At 44.3% G+C, this 10,012-nt stretch overlaps 1 long non-coding RNA gene across 1 annotated transcript in view; it reads left to right on the forward strand.

Moving 5' to 3' along the window:
- LOC140213786 (uncharacterized) overlaps positions 1-10,012 on the forward strand; it is a 47,617-nt gene that overhangs the window by 968 nt on the left and 36,637 nt on the right. The window lies entirely within an intron of this gene.

Here is a 10,012-nt window from a genome sequence, read left to right on the forward strand (position 1 = left end):
GCCCAGATCGTTGACTGTGTGCAAATTTGTCCAATTTGTTTCACTTTGGTGCTGTCTTTACAGCTTCTGCTTATTTCCTCTGCCTGCACCTTATATTTGTTGTGTTTATCGAGACCTGGCCTGTCTCTGCCTCGTTGAAGACAAATGGACACAAGTACTGATCGCTGTTGGTTTGTTTGGTTTGCTCAGTCTGAGCGTGGTATGTATATCCATTTGCTAAATGGGTATGCAGCTGCGTCTAATGCAAGTGCTGCTCATCTAAAGGTAGATTTAATTAGTAGTGGTTTGAGTGATGTATGACACCAGAGAGTTGTTGTTCTAGAAAGGTGACAAAGCTGGTCGACAAATTTAAGGTATGGAGATGCATAACCATTTAAGTATTCTAAGTTGCCATGCAGTATTACACACATTTAAAATTTCAGTTGCAAAAGACATAGTAGAAGAATCCGGAAGATTTGCTGCCAGATGTCTTAAGACAATAAATTGTAGAGAAAGCATTATAGTGTGAGCTGCCGATGATTTTCGTCAGCTCTAACCCATTTTTCTATATAGTCACTGTTGCTTCATTGTCTGTTGCCATCACATACTTGTTTTAAACAAAAATTGAGCTGCGTGATTCTCCTGATTTCCTCGTCCATAAGATACAAATGTCTTGATTTCGGCTGCCTGGGGGCCTCATGGTAGAAAACGAGTGTTTATTAGCCAGTTGCCAGCTTCTAAGATCATGTGCTTTGTAATGGGGGTGTTTTAAAGGATACTCCACATCTGCCATCATGACTGTGAACGCTGCTGCCTAGCACTCCCAGGGCTATGCTTAGTACACATGTGCAGCCATCCAAGAAAATTGACATTGGGACAACTGCCATTGAAGCTCACTTGGTAGAGCATTGCAAGCACAAGGCAGAAAACGTGGGTTCAGCTCCGTTGTCTCTTGTGCAAAGCATTATCATGATCTGTCTCCTGGCTTCTTCGTACATCCAGTCAGATAAGGTCAATAATAGTTAGTAAGGTGCCTGATGGTTGGTCGTTAATCTGGGTCCTTAGTGCAGCAGCCCAATTCTTTACCCATTAGGCTACAGATGCATCCATAGCACACCAGATTAATCTCACTGGTTCTCTCGTAGCAGCTAATTCTTTCAGCTGTTATGTGACACAGAGTTTGGGATTCACCCGTTTCAGCTTATCATTGCGACATTCACAACCACTTTAGCTGCTCATAAAATCATTGAAGTGCATGTAAAGAGCCTCTATGTTGTACCTGTTAAAAACATGCTCCATCATGCTGCAGCATTATGCACATTAGCTTTGTGTGGAAGCCACAGCTGTTGCAATGTGCTGCACTGCAATGCACCTTGGTTATGTGGAAAAGCTACCATTGTTGCTACGCTCTTTACTGTTATACATGTCAACCTTGTGGCAAAGCCACTGCACTTGCAATGTACTGCACCTCAAAACCTTTCACGTATGTGGGAATGCACACTTGCATGTGCTAGATTTGGGCATTTTTAATGCAAATAATTATTTCTTCATACCAAGCACTTTGCAGTAGGCAATTTTACGTCCCGACTCATTTCGGTCTTCTGCATTGAAAACAATATGTTACAGTGAGCCCGAACCTGTCTCCCAGCATAACAACCTGATGCTCTAACCATTTGACCACTGTCATGAACACTTCTTTGCCAATGCATAGCTGTGTGTATGGGATAGTGGCACGTCTATTACAGTGCATAATACGTGTCAGAGCATGTGTGCATATACAAGTTGCTTATCAAACTGAGAGCATGTCAGTCTCTCCCATTCTTCCTTTGTGGCTGTACTTCGAGGTGCTTTGTTAGAATGCACCACCTTTGGGATTCGCTCACATTTCTAAGTGCCCCTCACTGTAGCAGCTAGCACAACATGGACACTGTGCAACACAGTACTACCTTTATGCTGTAATGTTTCTTCACTGGAGTACAAAAAGGAATCACGTAGATCCAACGTACATGTTAAAATTTAGGTAAAGTGGTTAATCAGAATCTACGAAACATTCATATTTAATGCATTGTTGCAATCCAAATGATGGAAAGCGTATTTGCCTTGGCAAGCTAGCAGTAGCACATGTCACAAGCATGTTATGCAGGGAACGTTATCACCTGTAGCTGTTCTCTGTGCAGTAAGGATGAAGGTGACATATGCTTGTTTAGTGAAGAGCGTTGACAAGAGGTGTATTCACAGAGACATATGACACTTATCTTAATACTACGTGTAAGGCTTGTATACTTGTGCAAGGTTTGGGTACGGGCTAGTTGGTATTCCATCGTATCAAACGTCACTTACAGTGCATACACAGACTTGTATACGCAGTGCTTGTCTTTGCCGTCTTTTTTGTCCCTCGTCTGTGTAAGCGCTCTAAGTGACGTTTGTATACTGGTGTCGCAGCGACACATACCCGTTCTACGAGATGGGCCTAGAATAGGCACGTGCCCATTTGCTCATACTGCATAAGCCAAGTTTTCCACTCGTCAAACAGCAGCCACCACAAAGTGTTAGGAAAGCGCCAAAGAAACCACGCATTCGTTTGCATGGTTTTTGCAGGCATTTGCAATTTTGCATTCGTACTCTCCTCACAAAGCTTGTCATATATACAATCACTCACCATACACAAACACATTGGTCAACACTGCAATGTTTGGAAGAACCCGAACCAGCACTACATAGCCATTTACCTCCAATATGCCTCCTGTAACATTAATCCCCACTGTGTCTGGAACCTACATAATTTTTTTTAATTTCTCAGGCATTTGGTGGTAGAGGCCAGTGCATTAGACAGAAATCCTGCTAGACTGCAGCAATGTTCAGAATGTAGTATGAAGTTCTCTGTCTGGCTGGAAGTTGAAGATAGAAATTATATTAGTAGTTAAAATACAGCAGCCAGTAGAAACTACACATGCACTCAAGGCTGAGCCACATCATGAGAACACGGAAAAGCAGACACACGGTGGTCACTTGAGCTGGCAATGTGTAGCTTTACCAACAAGCCCAGCTCTACACTAAAGTAAGGCATGTTGTGGGGCTTGTCAGCTCGTAGCTTCAGCAAAATTTTAAACTGTGCGAGGAAGACAGGACATGAACAAAAACATAGATGCATGCACAAAGTGTAGACTTCCGACTGGCTTTATTTGGTGAAGGCAGAGAGTTCATAAGGTTCTTCAAAATGGCAAAACAAAGAACAGTCGCAAAGCAATTGTGCACGAGGCAGTGATGAAAAATAGCAAGGCCACCTGTGCATTAAGAGCGCAGTAGAGTCCCAATGTGGCCAAGAATTCTATTTCTTTCCTTGATAGGGATCAAGAAGGTGAGCTAACTTAGTTGTCACACCTTTTAGCGATGTGGAATGTTTTGATGACTTCTCTTTCTGTTCTTGAGTTTGCCTTCGAAAGAAATTTATTCTGTTCCAGATAAAGCAGGCAGCTTTTGCTGTCGCAGCTCCTGCACTGCAAGAGGAGATTCTCAAGGAAGAATTAAAGTCTTAGATGGGCACATTAAGACTCTCCTGCACTCTTAATGCATACATGGCCTTGATATTTTTCGTCACTGCCGCGTGCATGAATTATTTGCAACTGCTCCTTCTTTTGCTATTGTGAAGCACCTTATATATTCTCTGCTTTCACGAAATAAAGCCAGTTGGAAGCCTGTGCTTCATGTGCGTCTATGTTTCAGTTCACGTTCCGTCTTCCTCGCGTAGTGTAAAATTTTGCCTAACCAGCTGTACAGCTTGTGTATACGATGAGTAATTATTGTTATGATGACTGCAGCACAGCAATGGTCTAATGGCATAGTGTCGACATAGTGTAGAAATAGTACTAAGTTAAAAATCTGGAAATGCCATAAATTGTGCAATCAACCCCTATCCTTCGGTTTCCTACAGTAGTAGAGCACTTGACCACTGCAGCAGTCAAGCATGCTGTATATTGGGAAGTGCCAGGAATTGCGAGATCACGACAGGCTGCCACTAGAAGTTCCTTGGGCCAGGTGATAACTCACATGTATCCAAATACTTCTATATTTCACTATATAAACCTTTGTAGAATGAGGAACTTTTCAAGGGTTAAGTTGTTTCATACAAAAGAAAACTATTACTAAATAGTGACCACTTTCTTTTGTTTTGTAAGCCAGATTCCGTGTATTTGACATTGCTAACTGATTCTTATTTATTCTCGCTGTCCGATACAAGCATATGCACTCGCATACATCATCATCATCATCATCAGCCTGGTTATGCCCACTGCAGGGCAAAGGCCTCTCCCATATTTCTCCAACTACCCCGGTCATGTGCTAATTGTGGCCATGTTGTCCCTGCGAACTTCTTAATTTCATCCGCCCACCTAACTTTCCGCCGCCCTCTGCTACGCTTCCCTTCCCTTGGAATCCATTCCGTAACTCTTAATGACCATCGGTTATCTTCCCTCCTCATTACGTGTCCTGCCCATGCCCATTTCTTTTTGTTGATTTCAACTAAGATATCATTAACTCGCGTTTGTTCCCTCACCCAATCTGCTCTTTTCTTATCCCTTAACGTTACACCTATCATTTTTTCTTTCCATAGCTCGTTGCGTCGTCTTCAATTTAAGTAGAACCCTTTTCGTAAGCCTCCACGTTTCTGCCCCGTACGTGAGTGCTGGTAAGACACAGCTGTTATAAACTTTTCTTTTGAGGGATAATGGCAACCTGCTGTTCATGATCTGAGAATGCCTGCCAAACGCACCCCAGCCCATTCTTATTCTTCTGATTATTTCAGTCTCATCATCCGGATCCGCAGTCACTACCTGTCCTAAGTAGATGTATTCCATTACAACTTCCAGTGCCTCACTACCTATTGTAAACTGCTGTTCCCTTCCGAGACTGTTAAACATTACTTTAGTTTTCTGCAGATTAATTTTTAGACCCACCCTTCGGCTTTGCCTCTCCAGGTCAGTGAGCATGCATTGCAGTTGGTCCCCTGAGTTAGTAAGCAAGGCAATATCATCAGCGAATCGCAAGTTACTAAGGTATTCTCCATTAACTCTTATCCCCAATTCTTCCCAATCCAGGTCTCTGAATGCCTCCTGTAAACACGCTGTGAATAGCATCGGAGAGACCGTATCCGCCTGCCTGACGCCTTTCTTTATTGGGATTTTGTTGCTTTCTTTATGGAGGACTACGGTGGCTGTGGAGCCGCTATAGATATCTTTCAGTATTTTTACATACGGCTCGTCTACACCCTAATTCCGCAATGCCTCCATGACTGCTGAGGTTTCGACTGAATCAAGCGCTTTCTCGTAATCAATGAAAGCTATATATAAAGTTTGGTTATATTCCGCACATTTTTCTATCACCTGATTGACAGTGTGAATATGATCTATTGTTGAGTAGCCTTTACGGAATCCTACCTGGTCCTTTGGTTGACGGAAGTCTAAGGTGTTCCTGATTCTATTTGCAAGTACCTTAGTAAATACTTCGTAGGCAACGGACAGTAAACTGATCGGTCTGTAATTTTTCAAGTCTTTGGCGTCCCCTTTCTTATGGATTAGGATTATGTTAGCGTTCTTCCAAGATTCTGGTACGCTCGAGGTCATGAGGCATTGTGTATACAGGATGGCCAGTTTTTCTAGAACTATCTGCCCACCATCCTTCAACAAATCTGCTGTTACCTGACCCTCCCTAGCTGCCTTCCCCCTTTGCATAGCTCCCAAGGCTTTCCTTACTCCTTCCGGCGTTACTTGTGGGATTTCGAATTCCTCTAGACTGTTCTTTCTTCCATTATCATCGTGGGTGCCACTTGTACTGTATAAATCTCTATAGAACTCCTCAGCCACTTGAACTATCTCATCCATATTAGTAATGATATTACCGGCTTTGTCTCTTAACGCATACATGTTATTCTTGCCAATTCCTAGTTTCTTCTCGCATACGTTTTCAAACAAAACTATTGTGTGGAGCCATGTTTGTGGTGGAATAAAATTGGTCCCAACACCGAGCTCTGTGGCACACCGGATCTTACTAGCGATCACGGAGAAGGAAGTTCATTAGTAGTTAAGAATTGGTACAGGTTAGTTAAAAATTTACTAATCCAATCCGTAGTCCTGTCAATTCGAAGTTTACTGTCGTTTTTGTATCGGACCAAGCCGATGTCCCCTGATCTGGGTGGGCCCTGGCGCACCTAGTGGTGGCCTTTGAAAATAGCAGTGTGGCACCACTGGTTGCATCTGGATCTAGGCTCATGAAGATAGACAGCAATGCGCACAGGGCGAGGAGTTTGGTGGCCTGGTACTCATCACAGTTGTGGAGAACACCTTAGTTTTTGAGAGTCCTAGCCCCTACCTAGGGTACCAGTCTGTGCACAGCGTGTGTGTGTGTGTGTGTGTGTGTTTGTGTGGTTGTATATATATATATATATATATATATATATATATATATATATATATATATATATATAGGTTGTGCAGGATTTGCGTGTGTGTGTGTGTGTGTGTGTGCGTTTGTGTTTGTGTGCGCGCGTGTGTGTGTGTGTGTGTGTGTGTGTGTGTATATAGGTTGTGCAGGATTGCTCGTTGGCAGCATGTGATCATGCGGCAGCTGACGTGCCTTCGATGCGTTTCGCCCTGGTAGTGCGGTCGTCATTGTGGTTCTAGAGGTGCGCTGGCATTGCCCAAGAACAGGATGTATCGGCATGGTGCAGAATTGCAGAGTGGGAGCGCTCCATTCTATTCCCACTCCCGTCCTTCAGAGTTGTGGTTTATATGATTCCAGTCCTTTTAACTCGTCGGAATTCTAACAGTTGGACCATTCCCACTCTTTGAGTGGTCGAACTAATTTACTCCAATCCTCCAATAGATAGCGTAGAAGTAGAGCATCCGCCTCACGTGCAAAAGGACTGTGGTTAAAATCCCGGTGCCACGCAATTTTCAGCTGGATAAAAAGAAAATCCACATGTTGATACACTTGTATAAACAGGCCTGGTGGCCTGACCCCGGTGACCAGAACCGGTAATGCACTCCCTTACCAGAGCAGGATTGGCCACTTTGGTGCAGTACTTGGCCACAACCTCCTATATGAATAGAACAATCAAACCCCGACCCTCAGTCCCCAGCAGCTGCGAAGCAAATGACCACGGCGGCGGTCAGACCTGTGACGCAGCAGAAGATGCTAAGAATCTCTGGGTCCGGACAGGCCACCATTGGAATCTGAACCTGGCAGTGTTTAACGCTAGAACATTATCTAGCGAGGCGAGTCTAGCAGTGCTATTGGAGGAATTAGCAGGCATTCAATGGGATATAATAGAGCTCAGTGAGGTTGGGAGGACAAATCAAGCATATACAGTGCTAAGAAGCGGGCACATCCTGTGCCACCGGCACTTGGCGGAGACACGAGAACTAGGAATCGGATTCCTGATTAATAAGGATATAGCTGATAATATACAGCAATTATATAGCATTAACGAGAGGGTGGCAGGTCTTGTTATGAAACTTAATAAGAGGTACAAATTGAAGGCCGTACAGGTCTAACCGCCTACATCCAGTCATGATGTCGAGGAAGTCGAAAGCTTCTATAAAGACGTGGAATCAGCGATGGGTAAAGTCAAAACAAAGAACACTATACTGATGGGCGACTTGAGTGCCAGGGTAGGCAAGAAGCAGGCTGGAGAAAAGTCAGTGCGGGAATATGGCATAGGTTCTAGGAATAGTAGGGGAGAGTTTGCAGAACGGAATAATTTGCGGACAATGAATACCTTCTTCCGCAAGCGGAATAACCGAAAGTGGACATGGAGGAGCCCCAATGGCGAGACTAGAAATGAAATAGACCTCATACCCTGCGCTAACCCTGACATCATACAAAATGTGGACGCGCTCTGCAAGGTGTGCTGCAGTGACCATACGATGGTAAGATCTCGAATTAGCCTAGACTTGAGGAGGGAATGGAAAAAACTGGTACATAAGAAGCCGATCAATGAGTTAGCGGTAAGAGGCAAAATAGAGGAATTTCGGATCAAGCTACAGAACAGGTATCGGCTTTAACTCCGGAGAGAACCTTAGTGTTGAAGCAATGAACAAAAATCTTATGGGCAACATTAAGGAGTCTGCAATAGAAGTCGGTTGTAACTTCGTTAGACAGGATACCGGTAAGCTATCGCAGGAGACGAAAGATCTAATTAAGAAACCAACCCTTATACATAGCTTTCATTGATTACGAGAAAGCGTTTGATTCAGTCAAAAGCTCAGCAGTCATGCAGGCATTATGGAATCGGGGTGTAGACGAGCCTTATGTAAAAATACTGAAAGATATCTACAGCGGCTCCACAGCCACCGTAGTCCTCCATAAAGAGCAACAAAATACCAATAAAGGAGGGCGTCAGGCAGGAAGATACGAACTCTCCAGTGCCATTCACAGCGTGTTTACAGGAGGGGAGTGCTGTGCACTTGCACTGATGGTGTCGCACGCGAGCTGTTGTGATTGTCTCGTTCCACGCAGCACACGATTTCGCACACTGTGCACGAGGACACCTGGCTAGTTGGGTAAGTCAGTGCTACACAAATACTGAGGCAGACACAAGCGGAGCACAGAGCATGATCCCGCGCTTTCAGTGTCTGCGGGCGATTGCACGACGTGGGAACAAGCAGATGAAACGGAAGTGCATCTCTCTTGCTGCGGTGTGAAGTAAAACAAAAACATGCAGACCTTCGGTTTGTGTGTTTTATTATTTCTCTAAGCTTTAATTCGCCTATTCAAGCAACATGTTACACAAATAACAGATGTTGCCTTGAATAATTCTTGAGGTCACGTGTCACCACGGGCGATGTCACAGTGCAAACACGTGTACATAGGCGCACTAGCACGTGTACGTCATCCTCCGGCTTTGTGAGCGGCTGCCGCGAGATGAAGGGAAAATGGCGTTCGTTTTGAAATTTCAGGTCTTTCCACGGTGTGTAGCGATGTAATACTTTGCAAACACGACTGTTATCATGCAGTGTATGCTCTGCGCTTGTCAGCTCAAAATGGCCAGACCTGGCGAGGGGTCCTTTCGGACTCAAGTCGCCACAGGCACATACGCAAAAGCTCTGAATGCTTTCCAGTATACTTATTAGGCGACACGTAGGGAGGTACAATCGCTCCAATGCTATTCGCAGCGTGTTTACAGGAGGTATTCAGAGACTTAGATTGGGCAGAATCGGGGATAAGAGTTATTGGAGAATACCTTAGTAACTTGCGATTCGCTGATGATATTGCCTTGCTTAGCAACTCAGGAGACCAATTGCAATGCATGCTCACTGACCCGTAGAGGCAACGCAGAATGGTGGGTCTGAAAATTAATCTGCAGAAAACTACAGTAATGTTTAACAGTCTCGGAAGAGAACAGCAGTTTACGATAGGTAGCGAGGCACTGGAAGTGGTAAGGGAATACATCTACTTAGGGCAGGTAGTGACCGCGGATCTGGATCATGAGGGTGAAATAATCAGAAGAGTAAGAATGGGCTGGGGAGTATTTGGCAGACATTCTGAGATCATGAACAGCAGGTTGCCATTATCCCTCAAGAGAAAAGTGTATAACTGGTGTGTCTTACCAGTACTCACCTACGGGGCAGAAACCTGGAGGCTTACGAAAAGGGTTCTACTTAAATTGAGGCCGACGCAACGAGCTATGGAAAGAAGAATTATAGGTGTAACATTATGGGGATAAGATGAGGAGGGAAGATAACCGATGGTCAATGAGAGTTATGGAATGGATTCCAAGGGAAGGGAAGCGTAGCAGAGGGCGGCAGCAAGTTAGGTGGGCGGCTGAGATTAAGAAGTTTGCAGGGACAACATGGCCACAATTAGTACATGACCGGGGTAGATGGAGAAGTATGGGAGAGGCCTTTGCCCTGCAGTGGGCGTAACCAGGTTGATGATGATGATTCTTTTTTAACATTTACTAAGCTTATCATATAGCTCAGTGTTAACATACAGGTTAACATACAGTATTTACAGATGAGGTTACAGAAAGCAGTAGTAG

The sequence above is a fragment of the Dermacentor andersoni genome, chromosome 10 (genome assembly GCF_023375885.2).
Source record: "Dermacentor andersoni chromosome 10, qqDerAnde1_hic_scaffold, whole genome shotgun sequence".
Lineage (NCBI taxonomy): Eukaryota > Metazoa > Arthropoda > Arachnida > Ixodida > Ixodidae > Dermacentor > Dermacentor andersoni.